The sequence below is a fragment of the Camelus bactrianus genome, chromosome 12 (genome assembly GCF_048773025.1).
Source record: "Camelus bactrianus isolate YW-2024 breed Bactrian camel chromosome 12, ASM4877302v1, whole genome shotgun sequence".
In the NCBI taxonomy this organism is placed as follows: Eukaryota; Metazoa; Chordata; class Mammalia; order Artiodactyla; family Camelidae; genus Camelus; species Camelus bactrianus.
The window spans coordinates 53114375-53131455 of NC_133550.1; the positions used below are offsets into that span (position 1 = coordinate 53114375).

The 17081-nt window shown below is 39.9% G+C and overlaps 1 protein-coding gene and 1 non-coding gene across 5 annotated transcripts in view; both read left to right on the forward strand.

Moving 5' to 3' along the window:
• Positions 1–6603, forward strand: part of BBS10 (Bardet-Biedl syndrome 10) — a 142027-nt gene extending 135424 nt beyond the window's left edge. For 2 of the 4 annotated variants that reach the window (XR_012510827.1, XR_006726344.2), the window contains 3 exons: positions 2778–2938; positions 3849–3973; positions 4827–6602. The gene's annotated coding sequence lies outside the window, so the exon portion shown is untranslated. Of the gene's footprint in view, positions 1–2777; positions 2939–3848; positions 3974–4826 lie in introns of all 4 variants that reach the window. The other 2 variants (XR_012510828.1, XR_006726345.2) reach the window with 2 other exon arrangements.
• Positions 6604–8378: 1775 nt separating this feature from the next.
• TRNAA-AGC (transfer RNA alanine (anticodon AGC)) lies at positions 8379–8451 on the forward strand. Its single transcript has one exon. It is a non-coding gene; the product is annotated as a tRNA-Ala (tRNA).
• Positions 8452–17081: the final 8630 nt, after the last annotated feature.

Genomic DNA, 17081 nt, shown 5'->3' on the forward strand with positions numbered 1-17081 from the left:
GAATCCAGTGGGTTGAATTTATAAAATCTAGTTTATTTCATCTTCAATTCCAAATTAATGCTGTGAAAGTAGGAACCTGAGGTAATTTTGTATAGTAGCATAACAGCTGCACAGTACTGATTTTAAACACTCTGTAGGAAGCCAGACACAGCTATCTGAGGTGGAGGAATTAGGTGAGTGGGCCACTAATCAAAGGGTACCGGTATTAAAAAATATTATTGTTTGCTCAGTTTGAAAATTAGAAATGTTTTGTCAAACTACTTGTCACTGACATCACTGCTTGTAAGAACCAGAAGTTCATGCTTCAGATCCCTCCTAATACAGCTTTGAACTCCGTCTAAGGGGTATCATGTCCCAGCAACTTTTAGTCCAGCAATACCAACTAAACTAAACGTATATTTGCATCTGTTTCCCCGAATGCATGGAGCCAAAGAAAGTTACCTAGAATGCATTTTCCAAACACAAATATAACGATGACATACTGCTAATAAACTTTCAGGAAGGGCCCTGGTCTGGCCCCAGCCCACTCTGTTCTCATTCCTGATGCCCTTCTGTGTACATCTTATTCAGCTGCTCCTTTCATCTCAACATATCATGCTTAATCATGCATCTTTGCCATAATCCTACTACTCTTTCTCCCTGAATACTCTTCGCTTTCTCAACATGATAAGCTATTTTTCATTCTTCAAGACATGGCTCAAATTTTAATGCCCATAGGAAGTCTTCTTGACCACCCCCTCCTCCCCACGCAGTTAATCAACTTCACCTTTTTCTTCCCACAGCACAGCATTTAAATATGTCTCTCCTCCTGGACCATGAGTCTTTCCCAGCAGACTGTGAGCTTCTTGAGAGCAATGGTGATGTCTCTTTCATGTTTGTTTATATTCCCACCCCTCTCACTGCTCTCTCACAGTACTGCTTAGCACAGTGTCTGGCATAGGGAATGCTAAATCAATCTGATCCTTGTTGCTCCGAAGTGCAACTAAAGAAGATGACGTTTGTGTGATTAGGCAAGAAGCAAGCAAATCTATACAACTTGAATCAAAAAAGTACACATAATTTATGCAGTTTAAACCAAAAATTTTATTCAGAGAATAAAAATTGGGAAGTTAACTATTTATGGTAAGTACAGAAATTAAATGTAAATCATTAGGAGTTTGTAGAGGAGACAGTGGTTGGAGGCAGAGGGAGTATCTAAGTCCTGTTTGGTACATGCTGAGTTCCTAAAGAGAGTGAACTGTAGTGACCAAAACAGCTCATTTTGACAGCCATTATGGCTTTGTTTCATCAGTAGTTTTTCTGCGTGTTTGGGTTGTTTCAATGGCCTGATTTTTGCAATATATAATCACAGTACTTTGTTTAAAAAAAACTTCATGCCAACAAGGGTCCTGTTGCTTATACTATAGGGTAGGGTGATCCTCTTTAAGAAAAACACAAAATCACAAAGGTAAAATTATGTATGAAAGCAAATATTTATATAGAACAAGAACAAACTGCAATTTTTATGTGACAAATATCACAAAACCCAGAAAAAGAAAACATAATTTTTTTTTTAATTAATAGCCTCTATAACACTTTCCCTACGTTTTTGACTGGAAGCCCATTGATTTTTTTCATCTGACAATAGTTTTATCACTTTCTGTCGACACATAATTCAGTTTCATCTGTAGCATGTTTTTCCTAATCTACTCACATTCTACCCAATGCTGGTCACTTAGGGACATGTTCTTATTTTGAGAGACACCTGGCTTTGTGCCTTTTTGTGGTGCTGATAAGTCAGCATAGTGGGCAATTAGAGTGTTTCTGGAAGCCATTTCTACGCCAGAAAGGCTGGCCATGCTTTACCTACATATGGAAGTGAGGAGACTTACAAAAACATATCCCAAACACCATGCGTTACCAACTGTACTTTCCTTACTCAAGTCCACAAAATGCCTGTGGCCGCTGCAATAAACCAATTAGACACAGAGAAAATGTGACAGAGAAGGACGGAACGGAAAGAGAAAACAGTCTTAGCGGATGATGGTGAAACTATCTAACTTGTGCAAATTTTACAGAATTCATTTGACCATGGGAATACAGCAGTAAGGCCCCTCCCAGAGCATCAGAAGGGACCCTTTCAGGAGAAGGGCCTCAAGACTAAAATCCATCTCTTACCTAATGCAAGTGAAAGAGAAAAATCACTTATATCCCCAATCCTCACCTGGAAATGAGAACAACAAAGGCTGCTGGCAAAGAATACAGTCAAAACTCAAAGGTCTATTCTGTCTTATGAAGAAAACAGCCCTGTCTAATTCTCAGCAGATGTGAAGAGGAAGGGAGTGGGTAATGGAAAGAACATTGCTTTGCACAAAAATATGACTTTCAAGACATGGATTCTGGAGAGAAAGGTGACTTGTAAGTTAGGAAATGGTTGGAAAAATATTTTCTCATTCCTACAGGTTTACATGGCTTTAGTCTAGGAGTCATAAACTGGTAAAACATAAGTCATATTTAACCTGAAAGCAGGTTTTATTTACCCCCACAAAGTGTCTTTAATTAAAAAAAAAAATGAGCCAATGCAAACAAATTCGATTTCAAAACACAACATCTGTGCACATCACTCTGTGGCGACATGCAGCTCAGCTGGGCAAAGATGCCCCTTTGAGATATAACGTGTCCCAGCTTGCACACTCCTCACGATTTACACAGCCATGAGGCTTTTTTTTTTTTTTTTTTTTTTTTTTTAGCCCTTTTGGTTCTTGCTTAGGCCTGATTATTCTGTCTTCATCCTCCAGGGTGTTTGTGTTTGATCCAACCAGCATGCCTGCACATCACACTTGTGAGGAGACCATGAGGGGCCCAATTTTATTTGGAGGCACTTCAGAGATGACATCCCAAGACTAGGAGAGACTGTTTTGTGGAAGGGGGACGCCAGTAGACCACGCTGATCGTACTGGTAATGGACTACTTCCTAGGACATTTTCTCAGACGCAGAAAAACTTACGGCTGATGGGACAGTGGGAAGATTGTGTTGGGGAGGGGGACATGCTGTGCCAATAAGTGGGTTTGGGGTCTGGAGCTTTTTAAAAGGTACGTTGAGATTCACACAGGGAAACCAAGAATGAGGAAAGGCGTTGGGAGAAAGATGACAATTTGAAAACAAAAGGAGCAATTTAGAACAGTGAGGGAATCCAAATAGGATCAGGTGAACATTTTAAATGATCAGATCCCTTCCCTTTGGGACCCTCAAGAGTCATTTTAAGCCCACAGCTTCCAGTGTCCCTCTCCTAGTGTGTAATTCTCTTCAGTTAACCCATGTGAAGGAAAGCACACCATCTTATATGGTGGTACAGAGAATTCTAAGGTTACTGGGCAATAAAGGAGAAGAGTGGACCCAACCCATCTGCTGATTCACTAGCACCTGCAGAGGCAGAAAAGCATCCAAGGGAAGAACCACGCCCAGAAGTGCCAGATGTGACCAGCAGGAAGGTGAGCACTGCCTACAGCAGAGCTGAATATTGGGGAGAAGAACATATGATTTTTTTCAAGCTCATTGCAAATATGCCATGTTGAAAGGCTTGCAAATTTCAGTTCCTGGCCCAAAGAAAGTACCTAAAAATTTTAGCCATCCTTATCATTTTTACTAATTAAAAAAAAAAAAAACTGCTTTCCTGCTACTTGTGGGTCATAAATTCTCATGAGTCAGGATACATTGGCAGTTGAACAGCTACATCCAGTCCTTTTGTCTGAAAATTTGTTAGTCTGTCTACTTTCCCACAGACCACACTATTCTCTATTGCTTTACATCTGAATGGTTTCCTTTTGTACATCACCTTTATAGACAGTTGAATTTTGACCTCTTTTAGACTAAACAAACTCCATGGGAAGGATAGAAAAAGTTACTCTGAGACAGGATTCCGATATATTTTGAAAGAGAAGAAGGTGTTTAGAGGATCTGAGGGAAGAGGATATTCCAAAGGAGAAGCAACCTGTGAGCATGCATTTATCTCTGTTTTCTAATTTTTTGAAATGCACACGTATCATCTAATTCTTATAAATACAAGAAATTTTTAAAAGACAAAGATTTTTTAATTGAAAAGATGGCTATTTAAAAAATAGATGAAGATCTGAATTGGCCATCTCCAGGGTGCTGGGAAAATGTATGGGAGTAAAAAATTATCTTACTCTTGGAAAAACAAATTAAAGAATAAAAGATGTCAGGTTAAAAAATTGATAAAGAAAAAGTACTATAAAGAAAAGGACAACTAGATACAGTTTAATAATATAATCAAATGAAAAAAATTTAAATAGTCTGTTTATGATAAAAATATCACCTGGTTTAAAATTATTTACATTTGAAATTTTTACAAACTTTCCTTGTAATGCAAGTATTACAAGGAAATAGTCACAGATGATGAATTAATAAATATACACACACAAATTCACAAATTAAGCATAGAAATTATTATGAACATCAGATCCATATGTTTTGTAAAGAAATTTTTTTCAGTGTCAGCCTGTCTTTCAATCATTGCAGTTTTGTTAAAGAGAGGAAAAGGAAATTATTACTCAGAGATGAGTAATTGTTCAGGGAAATGAATCCTTCTGAAGGAATGTTTAGAAGGCAATTGCTGAGTATTTGAATTCTAAGTTGCTAAAAGTCCACCATGCCAGGAGAAAAAGGTGGCCACTGGCCAGGCATTGTTTCACCTCTGCATGTGGTCATCTTAAATCCGTAATACAGCAGATCTCTTGGTAATGTGCATCCAGTCTAAGATGCAGTGTGCAGCATTAATAAACAGAAATGAATATAATTGAGATCACTTTATTGTATCTTCAAACAGGTTTTGAGCATCTGCTGCACTGTGCTCACCATTGGGAAGAAAAAAAAAAACGCAAGGCCCCGGAGAAGCTCTCTGATCCAGCAGGAGGTGGGGCAGGGGCAGGCAGGTAAAAGATGCTTAACGGTATCTGTGGTATCATTTGAGTGACGAATAAGTGGACCAGGTAGTTAAGACCCAGGAAAGAAGTATCTGGAAGCTGGTTTTTATTGGGGGCATGGACTTGGCTTGGGCCTTGAAGGAAGAGCTGTCACAAAGTCACAGACTAAGAGGTGAGAAATGTGGAAGCCGTACCCAGCATGAGTAAAACTGAGTGGAGACAGTACTGAGAAGGGTGGGTCGTCAGTGCAAGAACACTCTGTGACAGCAAATCCGATCACACAAGTTAAGTAACTTTATAATCACAGTTCTGTCCACGTGAAAACATTAGACGGCAATTCAAAAGGCTTTAATCTAACCTAGCTGCAGGTTTTCGATAAATTTCTTCTTCCTTCCTGTATTTTGTAAAAACTCTGCAATATTTTTGGTTATACTAGCAATATATACTCAATATTCTAAAAATCAGCAAAAATAAAGAGAATAAAAATTAGGGAAAAATCTCACCTCTGAAGTTACCACTATTAATATTTTCATAAACAATATTGCTAGATTGTTCTCCAAAAGTTGTATCAGTGTATATTCTCATATGGAAAAATGTATAATTAAAATTTTAATTTTAATTAAAAAAATAAAATAATTTGTCAGGGTCGTTTGGTTAATTCCAGATTAGGTGTGGTTAAAATCATGGTCTTCTGAATTGCCGTCTAGTATTATTATGCAAATATTAGAGTAGAAGCAGTGATTCCCTAGACTAGGTAGAGGAGCAGATATAACTCACAGTGATGTGTTCTTATTTCTTCCTAGACTCATGACTGGGCGAAATGCGCTCTATAAACAAAGCGCTGATAGATATGGCTACTGTGAAAACTAATTTTGCCAAAATTTTTACTTTAAAAATTATGATCAGGGAGGGGAATAGAAGGCAGGAAATTAATTTCACTGATTCAAAGAATTTTATATTTTGAAAACAGTGTTCAGTGTAAAATTACTCCATGGTGCATAGTCCTTGAAGCAGCTGCAGGAAATGTTTGAGGGGCTGGGATTTCCAGGAACTTAAAAAAAAATTTTTTTTTAATCTTAAAAAAAAAAAAGATTTTGGTATGAGAAAGAAGAAAAGGCTGTCTGTGGGAGGAGAGCTGTGCCTTGAGGGTTTTTTTGGAGGGAAGGCATATCTGTTTATCTATTCATTTTTAGCTGAGGGACCACGAGGACAATGAAAAGAGATGGCATAAGATTTGTCCTTGTTTGGGTTTGAGTCTCTGGGTTAGAAGAAAAGAAAACCAAAAACTAATGGAAGTGGTTCCAGGATACTTGGAGAGATTCTGGGCAAGATCTGAGGGCCTAGAACTGATGGAATTAACCCTTCTTGAGACTCTGAGACTCTGGCCTAAAGCGAACTGCTTTGGTTCCTGGTGTCAAAGTGTAGCATGAAGTTAGAGAGGAGGCCACTCACACTGATGGAAACCAGAGTTTGGTTGGAATTTCCAGATAGAAACCAGCACTCCTCAGGTGCCTGGATAAGCAGTGGAGACCACACGAGACTCTGACCTTGTCCTTCTCACCACTGACGCCATCAGGAGGGCCAGTGTCGAGGCTTCTGCAAGTGGTATCAGGTGGGAGGTGGAGAAGAGGAGGAAGAAAGGGCAGATGCTGTGACCCCAATGGACAGGTCCCCTTGGGGACTCCCAGAAATATCTGGGGGATACTTTGAAAGGGGGCTGATTTCCTTCTGGGTCAGGTGGGCAGGGGTCAGGTGGGAAGGGAGGGCAGGTGGGTGAAGAAGAGCTCAGGCTGCTGAACCAGTGGGAAAAGCAAGCATGACCAAGTTTTGTAGTCAGGCCAGTGGGGTCTGCTTGTCTGAGCTCCATGTAGATATGCCTGAATTCTGTTGCTTTGTCCTCGATGACTTTGGGGGAATTTCAGACAAAAAGATACTGTCTTCCCTCCCATTGAAAACCACTACCTTGCTTCCTTCCATGTGATCATTTTCAATGACTGTACACTTTGTATCAGATGCTTCCATCATATCTGATTGTGCGATCTTCCTTACTATTGGACACTTAGGCTGCTTTGGTTTTTGTGATTATGAATTATGAGGCAGTGAGCACTGTTCTTCATAGAGTTTTGAGTACAGCTATTATTATTTCCTTAGAATAAAGTCTCAGAAGGGAGATTTCTGGGTCAAAGAATACACAGAGTTTTAGGTTTTTAATAGCACTACAAATTATCCTCCAGAGCGTTGTGCCCATTTGTGCGCTCACCGGGAGGGCATACGTGTTTGCCCACATCCATTTTAACAATCGGGTACCATTGTGTTAAGCACTATTTCCATGTTGAATGAATGTCGATGAAAGAATAGCTCATATTGGTAAATACTGCTGTCTTGATTTTTAGCATATGTTTGATTATTATTATTAGTGAGATTAGGTAAGCTTTCCTTTATTGGCCATTTGTATTGCTTTCTGAAAAACACTTGAAAAAAACACCATGGCCTTTTAATGTGTGAAAGACAAAAAGAGGTAGTAAGCCTTAAATTAGAAGAGAATATTCACATAAATTTTGGTGTGCTTTTTTTATGTAGAAAAAAAGAAAAGAAGGAAAGAAAAGGATGAAGGGAGGGAAGAAAGAAAACTGATGACCCAAGAATTGTTCTTTCATTGCAAAAATTCCGTTTCTTTAAAAATTTCTGCTTCCTCCTGAAACTCTGCCCTGGCTTATGTGTGTGTGTGTGTGTGTGTGTGTGTGTGTGTGTGTGTGTGTATACCTGTGCAGGTATACACATGCATATATACATGCATACACACACGTACACACACACATATGTGTACATATATCCTGTTGCCCTCGGGTTTGGTCAGGAATACCCAGAACTGGCCACATTGTGGCACAGTGCCCTGAATATACTCCTTGGTGACAAGAAAGTGCTGTGTTGATACTTAAGTTTCCTGCCTTGTTTTTGTTTGCAAATGTAATATGTTGGGCTACAGATATGGCCTCTGTTGGTGTGCACATAAAGTCCCCTAGTGACCTGCATAATCCCTGCCTACAGTCTGTGGTCTTGAGTGCAGGCAGGGGGAAACCATGAGAGAGTTTGGCTGCTTTCCTCATAATCAGTAAGGGAAGGAAAGGGACTAACCATCAACCCCATTAACCGAGCACCTATGATTTACTCCTCACAATTGCCCGGAGAGGTTTGTGTCTCTCATCCAAGCATTTTGTAATTGAGCCTCATGAGATTCAGAGAAAGTAAGTAAGTAAATCGCTTGAGGTGCCCTGGTGCAGTGCTGGAGTGACTAAAACCAGTGCTCCTCCCTCGGCTTTCAGCACCTACATGCCAGTCATTCAGGGATCACTTTCAGAAATTTCGTTATACCTAAATAATATAGTAATGCATTCTAACTTAAATCAGCTCACTTTTTAAACTTAAAATGTTTCTTAAAAAGGAAATTATGGCGGGGAGGGTATAGCTCAGTGGTAGAGCGCATGCTTAGCATGCATGAGGTCCTGGGTTCAATTCCCAGTACCTCCATTTAAAACAAACAAACAAACAAACAAAGCTAATTACCCCCCCCAAAAATAAAAAGGAAATTATATGACTACTATAAATGGAAACCCAGTATCAATGGTCCTGAACAGAGAGTATAAAAATCTCCATGGGCAAAAACACTTGTTTTTCAGCTCATCTTGAACCTATTTCTGCCTGACTGAGATTTTTAAATTTCTTTCTGTCTTTGGTGGTCCTAGGAGTCCTCGGTCAACCCCTATTTCCCACTCTGCTGCTCATCGAATAAATGTGAGGCGCTATGTCTCCAAGCTTGGCCTGAGAGGCCCTCCCAGCCCCCCCTCCAGGACTGTGATACTCATCCTCTTGTGTATAGTCGGTCAGCGTGCATACTCTGGGAAACCCTGAAAACAAACTGCTTCCTGTCCTCCCCTTCTAAGAAAAAAATACTAAACCCAGATACTGCTAGGGATCAAAATCCAAATGAAGAGTGCAGTTCTGAGGCATGTGAATTGCCCTAGTCATTCAGTAATGACTTTGGAAAAACACAGAGGGCCAATGTACCCTTTTTAGTAGATAACATTTCTCTTCTAAAGTTCTCCTCGGTGACATTTATTTATTTTTAGAGTCCTGTGGCTAGCAACCTAGACTGGGGCACGATTCATCTATTCATTTATGCTCTCTTTTGTGTTGAAGGCAATTGTTACCATTGAATGAATTCTGTCATCAACAAACCTAGTAGTTATGGCCACCAACACAGACAGATGGGCTAGTGGTGCCTTGGGCTTTTATTTTGCAGGCAGCCGTCGTCTCTCACTGGTTCCATTCAGAGTCTGAGAGGAAAAATTCTTTGTAGCTGCAGTGAATTTTCTTTGGAACATAAATGGTTAAATGTTTCTCTGAAAATTTCTTTGAGTGATGACATTTTAGTTGCTAGGTATATAGCCTATTCCATTTAGATCTGCAGGTCCTTAATTCCTGTTCTATGGGCATGTGCCCTAATTAAAGAGTTAGGCTGTATCCCAGTGGAATCTACCCTTCAGGACAGCCAAGTTGCCACGTTTCTTGTATTCTGCATAGCATCTTTATTCTGTTTTCTTTATCTGGAATCTTGTTAGTTTAAAGAAAAAGATCTTTCACAATTGATAACAAAACAAAACCAGGAAGCAAGAAGAAGTAGATTGTAAGTAAAATAAGCTTCCAATATATAAGGAGCCCTTAATCTACGTATGTAATTCGTTCCCAAACTATAGACATTGGTTGTTTGGAAAACTATAGGAGAGGGGAAAAAAATCTCTTTCCCTCTACCCACTGAGGTTCTCTGGGTAGGGCCCTATAAACTAGCCTGACAAAAAACAGATTAACAAGAGGGAAGCCTACGAATTTATTTACTATGAGTTTTGTATGACATGGTAGCCAGCATAAGGAAGTGAAGCCCTGGAGAAACGGTCAAATCTGAGTGTTTTCAAACTAGGTTTGGTGAAGAGTGGAAAGTCGTGGAAAAATGTGGCAGAACAAAAGGGCAGGAGCTAAGGGTATTAACTAGGGAAACTTAGCAAGATCTGTTCCCTTGGATTCTCTGTCCATTCGTCTTGTGATAGGGGTGTTCCTTTCCTCTGGGTATAGGAAGGGCACCTCTCACAGGAGGGTCTTATGACCTGCTTTCAGCGAGTCCTTCCTGTACCACCCGTTTCTTGAATTCCTTCAGCTTAAAATATTCAAAATGCCAAGGAGCCATGTTGGGGAGTGCTATGTTCTGAACCTCATCAATAATACTAAGCAATATTTTTGCTTAAATAAGATTCATTGAGAGCCTACTGTCCTCTCAACATCATTTCCATTGAAACAATGGAATGAATACTGTTTGGGTTCCAGGGCCAGACTGAAGTCTTTTCACCTAACATGGAACAAAACTTTACCATGAATTGTGCAAGTCATATCTCTGAGCCCTGGGAACAGCAGGTCATGTGATCAGAAGGGAAGAAGGGAAGAGAAGGAGAAAGAATGGCACTTTCTGTTGTGGGAACTCACCAGCCCTAGGACTGATGACTGGTAAATACTGATTATTTACATATGGAGCACTATTCTCAATGCTGTATGTAAAAAAAACTTATTTAAACAGATATATTTTGATTTGTGTTGTCACCTGCTTTCCTTCTGGACCCCTTCTCCACTCTTCTCATACCTCTCTCCACGTGACCAGGGCACACATACTTGTCCTGTGCTCTCTGCTCAGGCTCTTGCCCTGGCCAGATGGACGTTCCAAGGTGCTCCGTGTTCTAAAACCCTCTCTTCTCCGACCCCTACGCATCAAAATTGCCATTACTTCAGTGCAGCTGATCTTAGGTGCTAAGAAGAAACTTTCCAGAGATGCTCTTATGTGCAAAGAGGATACCTCATAAGTCACATGCATTTGGTGGTATTTCAGGCAGGTGGGGGTCTGGCGCTGAAGAACAGACAGGCAGAGGTGCCAGGTTACTGAGTGGAAGGGTTGGCCCTTCTGAAGAGACAGTTTGTGGAGGCCACACCTCAGCGCTGTTTCTGTTTTCACAGCATCTTCCCTCCTCCACTTCTGAACACAAGGAAAGCACAGGGGAAAGGTACCAGCAAAGATAAAGTAGCACATTCAGCTTCTCTTAAATTCAATAGAACATCCCAAAGCAGGGGCAGCAAAGGCAATGCTGTGAAAAAAAAAAGGGGGGGAGCCATCTTTGGGTTCAGGTTTTCTGTTACAGTTGTTAATGTGCTAACATTGTATTTGCTGATCATTGGCTGACCCATGTGAAAATTGATTTATACTTACCCCTTTTCGGGCAAGGTCTAAGTAGAAAAGAAAGTCTTAAAATTAACTTCTAGAACTCTTAGCCCATGATAGTATCTTTTATCTTAATTCTTAACGATGGTGGCAGACTGAAACCTTCAAAGGCAGGGGATGCTGGTTTTCCTTGCAGATAACTTTCTGAAGTAAGAATTAACTATTTCACAAAGGCATAATCTTTGCTTGCTTCTAGGGCGTGATGTTTGCTTCTAAACGAAAAGTTAAGACCCTGTTAATCTTTGTCTTCTCCAAATTAACAATGCAGAGCTTAAAAGCATTAAGCTCAATTTCTATTTTTATTCTAGTAAAATTGCTTTATATGCTTTCCAGAGGAATTTTAAAAAACTGGACTTCTTCTGAAAGAAAAATAAATGTGAGAATAATTTATAAGGTATTTCCTGACAAGTAAAAGGGGTGTTTATGCCTCTTATTTTTGTGTTTTTCCTAATGAATTGATTATCAAATTATATACAGTGGAATATTAGTGCACAATAGAACGGCTGACTAATGATCACAAAGTTTACTTTCGGAGGTTCTTCTTATTAACTGGCCCATGAAGCCAGGACTGTTGCCCGGCCCACCATTCATTTACCTTTTGTGGCTCTTGTAACCGAGCCACAATGAATTATTTGTGTTGTTCTCCGTGTAATCTCTTTTTTTCCTATTCAGCTGTGAGCTGCCTGAGGAAATTTGTCACGTTCAGCACCATATTTTGCATCCTGGTTGTGCTCATAGTCCCCGGGAGGAGGTTACAGGCCTCACCAGAACAGAAATCATATATTAAATAAACAAATTGATAACACTAACCACATGAGGTTAAGTTCATTATGACAGTTCAGCAATGAATTTGACCAAGTTTCTTGGCAGTAAGGGCCCACGTGAAAACATACTGGGCTTTTGTTCTAACTGAAAATAACACGTACACGAAGAGACACTTTTCCTTGAACTGAACTCAAAGACACCAAGTGACAGAAGCGACCACATCTGTGGTTTCACGGAACAACCAAATGCTGTTCTAGTGAGTTATTTTATGGGTGCTCCCTAAATGTCTACACTACATTGGACTAATGAGAATGTTTAGTACATAACAGATTACATGGGCCAGGTACCTTGGTTATCAGTTAATCAGACAGAATATAGTTTGGTGTTTAATGGCTCAGACTTTGGAGGCAGAACAATCTGGGTGTGCCCACTGGCTGTTCCCATACAAGCTGTGTGATCTGGGCAGTTTACTCCCTCTGAGCCTTGGTTTCCACATTGTAAAATACAACACTAATCCCTGCTCATAAACTTGTGTGAATTAAATGAGGTAATTTATGTAACCCTTCTGATGAAGAGTAAATGCTCAATAAATGAGAGCAAGTATTATTAGCTCACAATACTGAAGCAACACTAGGGGAATCTAAAAAAACTAATAGTCATCGTAATGATAACACAGTTCCTTCCAATCTCAGGGGCCTCGGTAAGCTCTATGAAGTGACATATCTCAGTCATTTCTTGAGTGAGTTTTTCTAGCAAGTGTAGGAAATGAAGATAACTTTATGTGAATGGTTAAAGGGAGAGTCATATTTTAGATACCAGGTAGTAGGGGGCAAATTTGTTTGGCTAAGAAAGAGAATATCCCAAGCGTGGTATTCTGACCCAGACAGAATTTCCACTCAGTTATCAGAAGCACAGATGGCAAGAGTGCTTGTAAATATAACCAAAGTCCCTTATCAAAAATCTAACTAAGTACTTGATTGAGATTCCCGAGCTGTGTTCCACATAAGAAGAAAGAGGAACAGAACATTATGGCATCGTGGGTTGCCAGTAAGTTAGGTAAAATCAATACCTCCAGAGCTGCTGAATGAATTGAGTACCTTTGGGGTCTGCCTAAGGGTTCTGTTAAAATTTTGGAAACTGCTTACAGGTACAACCTTTTGAGTTTGGGGGTAAAGGCCACCAAGACCTTTGACATCAACTAGCCAGTTGGTCTGATGGTTTCTTACGATGACTTTTTCTACTTGAAACAGAGTAATGCCAACATGTTTTCTATAGCAGGAAAGCATTTATTCCAGTCAATCTTATTAATCATCAAAATGAAACGGGTCTATGATGTAGCTTTTATTCCTACCTGTACTCCCAGTATGATGGAATAAAGCATTATAATGATAATACAAAAATAAATGTTTCTGAAACTTGTAAACAGATTATGAAAGAAAGCTGACATGCTTCAAAACACTAATTGATCTACAGTTTAGGGGTGAGAACAGATCACACCTCGATCCCATCTAGGCTCTACCTATATGGTGCATTAGAGTAAACAGTTGAGCAACTTTATTTCCTATCCTTCATTTAGGGCAGGAAATAAAAACTTATAATGCCTAGAGATTTTTTTCTAGAGTGATTGGATCCCCTAGAGCTACGCTGTCTAATGAGGTGGTCACCAGCCACATGTAGCTCTCTAAATTAAAGTTAATTAAAATTAAATTAAAGTGTCAGTTCCTCGGTCACAGCAGCCACATTAACTCAAGAGTCATAATGTGGCTTGTGGCTACCATGGTGAACAGTGCAGATATGAAACACTTCAACCATTGTGGAAGGTTTTATTGGACAGTACTGTTCTAGAATGATTAAAATTACTGGCTGCCAATTTGGGATGGTTCCTAGAATTTTACAAAATACCAAGGTCATTCTAAGGTGGTAGAGTTGAGGGAAGTAATTTGTCCAACTAGCAGTGGAAATGTATACTTTTGTAATTCCTCTTATAAATGTCACGCCCTAAGTAATTCTGTCCTGACAGCTGAGAACGGTTTCTCATTCCAACAATAATGCCATGTTACCAGGTCTCTACAAAGCTCAGGTTTTCTTATTAAATCTATACAATAGTTCTATGAGGAAGGTATTGTTATTTTCAAATGCAGATGAGGAAAGTAAGGCTCAGAGTGATGAATTTACTTGTCCCAAAGCATTCAGCTGCTAAGGGGATAATAGGAATTTAAAACCTATGCTGTCTAATTCTAAAGCTCTATGTACTATTCACCACACTCTCCAGTCTCTATCAAAGAAAATCATAAAAGTGTTTCCTCTATATGAGCCCCATTAGATTCTTGAGCCAAACTCTTACACTTAATAACTTCACAACCTTATGAAAACAATTTGACCTCCTGGTGCCTCAGTTTCCTCATCTGTAAAATGGGAATGATAACAGAAGTTACTTCAAAGGTTGTGAAAGTTAGTAGGCATGTGTGAAACATTTGGACCACTGCCTGGCGCTGGTAAAAGCTTAATCAGTATTTACTATTATTATCTACTAAAGTGTTTTCCTAAAACAGAGATTGAGAAGGAGCTTTTGGTAGTTTCAATTGCTAATTATTTATAACCAGGTCTGGAAAAACTCTTTAAATGATATCTGTTTTTCAAAGAGATTGGAGAGCCAGGCCTTCCCTCATGTCCACCCCCAGAAGTTGGCTGGCGGTGGCCCATCTACTGAGGTATCATGAAAGGAGAAGCCTCTCCTGGAGGCCTAAGCACAACAGCAGGAAATCCTCAGGGCAAAGGAGGTTTGTCCAAAGCCTAGACAGAGTATTTTCACTTACCCTTTTTTTGAAGAATGTAAGAAAGGGATGTAGATTTGGGACATAGAACAGAGTATTATCAGATAAGGGGCCATGTGAGGATTGCTGTCAATTTGTTTTGCAGTTCTGAGTCTCCGAAGATAGTCAGAGAGCCTTTCTCATTGGCTCCTGGGAGGTAGGGTTCAGAGATCATGAACATAGAAAACTTGTTGGGTTTCTGGGGCAGTATTACCTGTGAACTTGGGCAGTTAAACAGAATGTCAAAGCTGAGCATCCCTTTACTATCCAGGACAGAAGACTCCGAGTTTACACCTAGAAACAACGTTGGAACAAACTATGCCTGCCACGCACAGCTCTAACAGCAATGGTCACACACACACACATACACACACAAACCATGTACACAGGCAATAACAAAAATAGTCCCAGCCTCAGGGAAGAGGGTTCTGAACCATTTAACTAGAAATAGGAAACAAATCAAGTTCCAATAGCAGGAAAACAAACACCAAAAATACCCAAAACATGCAGGGAGGGTATAGCTCAAATAGTAGAGCACATGCTTAGGATGCATGAGGTCCTGGGTTCAATCCCTAGTACCTCCTCTAAGAATAAATAAATAAATAAACCTACTCCCCCCCCCGCCCCCAAAATACCCCAAACACACACAACAAAATAAACATCCTTCTCCTTAGAAGTAGAAATCTTGTGGCCGTGACCTTCTGGAGTCAGTTATATCATACAACTCAGAATAATTCTGGGGAAGAAGGGTGGTGGTGGATTTCAGGCCCCAGTAGATATGGAGTAGCCCCTCACAGGAGGCCGGCAGAGGAGAGGGACAATTTCAGAAAGCAGGAATCTGTTGGCAAATCTCAAGCAGCATTTCATCTTTATTTAGGGCCAGGCCTCATTGTACCATCCCTTCTGCAGACCTCGGTGTCACCGGCAGGAGGACAGGAAGGCAGGATCAAAAGCATCAGTCAACAGCCAAGGGACCCTTTGTTAATCATCAGCCTTGTTTAATTTACTAAGTCAAGCAGAATTTAGAAACAAAAAGAATTATATTTCCTCCTTATGGCTTTTCCAGTTTTCTCCAAAACTATTCTTTTTCCAAATAAAGATCATTTCTACTTCTTTCTGTTAACCAACCAGTATTCTGTTTATAAAAGAAAACAATCATAAGCTTCTAAGTGTTTAATATGTGCCAGGCATTCTGCAAGCCACTTAAGCGTGATTTCACCTCATCTTCACAAATCTTGAGCAGGGTTGCTAGAAAGTGGCAGAGCCAGGATCTCTATTCTGTCCTGTGTAGAGTCTGTAAGTTTGCTTTTGAAGCTTTTCCTTTTGAACTCTTTGTCTGCATGGGGTCCCTCCCTATCATTTTCAGTTCAAACAGGACTCATACCCGCTTCACACACACACACTTTGATGTTGGTCTCCACCTCACATCCCTTGATAGGTTACAGCTGCCCCTACACAGATGCCTGCAGGAGAAAGGGGGGCGGGAACCGGTCTCACATTTTCTATTTTTCTTGATTTTATTTTCCCCTACATCCTATTGAAGCCTATATAGTTGTTTCAGGCTTTCCCTTAAGTTGGGGTTACTAAAAGACATTCTAGGATTCACGGGAAAGTAACTTTAGACTGTATGCTTAACATATGCTTTTTCCATAATATAGACCAGAGGTTGGCACATTTTTTCTGTAAATGGCCACAGAGTAGATAGTTCAGGGTTTGAATCGATTGTCTCTTTTGCAAAAATTCAACTCTGCCCTTATAGAGAAAACAGCCGTAGATGACATGCAAACAAATATTCCTGGCTGTGTTCCAATAAAACTTTATTTACGAAAGTAGGCACTGGGCTGGGTTTTGCCTGTGGGTTAAAGTTGGCTGACCTCTGGTCTAGTCTAGTGCTGTCAACAGAAATGTAATGAAAGCCAGAAATATGATTTTAAAGATTTTAGTAGCTGCATTAAAAAAGTAAAAAGAAATGGAAAATTAATTTTAATAATGTATTTTATTTCCAATGTATCCAAAATATTATCATTTCATCATGTAATTAACATTAAAAACTATTGATGAAGTAGCTAAAATGTTTTATTTATTCTGTCTTTGGAATCTGGTGTATATTTTGTGCTTAGAACACACCGTAGTTCAGACCAGCCACATTTCAGTGCTCAATACTGCATGAGGTAGTGGCTACTGCATTGGATTGGGTTGCTCTGGACTCTTTGCAGGTTTCTCTAGTTCCTCATCTGGTCCCCCTCTCCTTAGGTCTACCCATC